Source organism: Propithecus coquereli, unplaced genomic scaffold (genome assembly GCF_000956105.1).
Source record: "Propithecus coquereli isolate 6110/MARCELLA unplaced genomic scaffold, Pcoq_1.0 Scaffold12, whole genome shotgun sequence".
Lineage (NCBI taxonomy): Eukaryota > Metazoa > Chordata > Mammalia > Primates > Indriidae > Propithecus > Propithecus coquereli.
Window position 1 is genome coordinate 9,499,138 of NW_012136080.1, and position 1,694 is coordinate 9,500,831.

The following is a 1,694-nucleotide window of genomic DNA, read 5'->3' on the forward strand; positions in this document are numbered from 1 at the left end:
TCAGCCTCCCAAGTAGCTGGGACTACAGGCATGCGCCACCATACCCGGCTAATTTTTTCTATATATTTTTAATTGTCCGATTAATTTCTTTCTAATTTTTAGTAGAGACGGGGTCTCGCTCTTGCTCAGGCTGGTCTCGAACTCCTGAGCTCAAAAAATCCGCCCGCCTCGGCCTCCCAGAGTGCTAGGATTACAGGCGTGAGCCACTGCGCCCGGCTGCAAACCCATATATTTTTCACTTTTTTTCTAAAATTGATTTGGATTGTGGGTAGGAAGGAGAAGAAACTTTCTTATACCCGAATTCAGTCTACTAATCTTAGATTTATAAACCCAAAGACTATGCTGTCAGATACATAGTGGTTAAATAGATAAACTTTCCACAGTTACCCTCTAATTTGCCATTTTGATAAAGCAGAGTTTATCAATACTTTCTAATATGTTGGTCCACCCCAAATTCTTTAAGTTGTTTCAAAATTGGTACTAATTTATCAGTATAGAAAAGACAACACCAAAATACTAAAAATGTTCATTAAAATTTTAATACCTTTCAAAAGGTTTACAAAAGCAGGCCAAAAATTGCTTATACTGTCTTAAGTACCCTGGCTGATTGACTAGGAATATTAGAAGTCATTGAGATCAGTGGTTCTCAAGTTTGAGTATGTTATTAGAATCACTTGGAAGCCTTGTTAAAACATTGCCAGACCCTACTCTAGTGGTTTTGATTCTGTAGGTGTCAGGTGGACCTAATAATTAACGTTTCTAACAAGTCCCCTTGTTGTTCGGGGGACTACACTTTAAGAACCACTGGATCTTTGCTACTCCAAGTCTGGTCCCCAAAGCAGTAGCATCAGCATCATCCAGGAGCTTGTTAGAAATGAAGACTTTCAGATCCAGACATAATCAGAATCTGTATTTTAACAAGATCCCCAAATGATCAATATGCATATGAAAGCTGGAGAAATGCTCTTGCTCTTTTAACAAGCTCCAGGTGATGCTGATGCTGCTAGACCAGGCCACTTTTGAGTAGCAAAGATCCAGAACAGTAATCATATTGCTGTAATCAGGATCACCTGGAAAGTTTAAAAAATTCTGATGTCCATACTGCACCCGTAATAGGTAAATCAAAATCTTTGAGGATGAGACCCAGACTTTTTCAAAAACTCTCCCAGTGATTCCATTGTGCCCTCAAGTTTGTAAACTAAGAATCTATACAGGTAAGTTTCAGGAAATCTTTCTTCAGTTTGTAAAACAAACAAGAAGCTAATTCATGGAATTAGGGAAGTAGAGGATGGGAAGCTCAGAGCCCATTTCTTATCCCCCCCAAGTATGTGGAATCCCTGAAAGTATCTGAGATGCCCCATATCACCAGATCTAGATCTGTTTTATTTTACAAATGAGGATACAGGCCTAAAAAGTGAAAGTGATTTTACCCTTTATCAGAGCTAATTAGTGTCAGTTACAACTTTCACCTCTTCTTCCCAAGTTTAGTGTTTCTTGCCTTAGTCGTAAACAAGCTAGGAGGCAGAAACTCAAATTTAACACTTGGCCTGACCTAATAAATATTTATTGATTGAGCTTAAATAAACCGTGTTTTGGAGACACTCTAAGTAGCCATTAGAAAATTACCATGGAGAATATAATTGAGATCTTTTCTAGCAAGATGTTAAGGATTATCTGGAAGGTGTTATTGCGGG

The 1,694-nt window shown here is 38.4% G+C and overlaps 1 protein-coding gene across 1 annotated transcript in view; it reads left to right on the forward strand.

Annotated features, from left to right (window-relative positions):
* UBA5 (ubiquitin-like modifier activating enzyme 5) overlaps window positions 1–1,694 on the forward strand; it is a 21,252-nt gene that overhangs the window by 6,677 nt on the left and 12,881 nt on the right. The window lies entirely within an intron of this gene.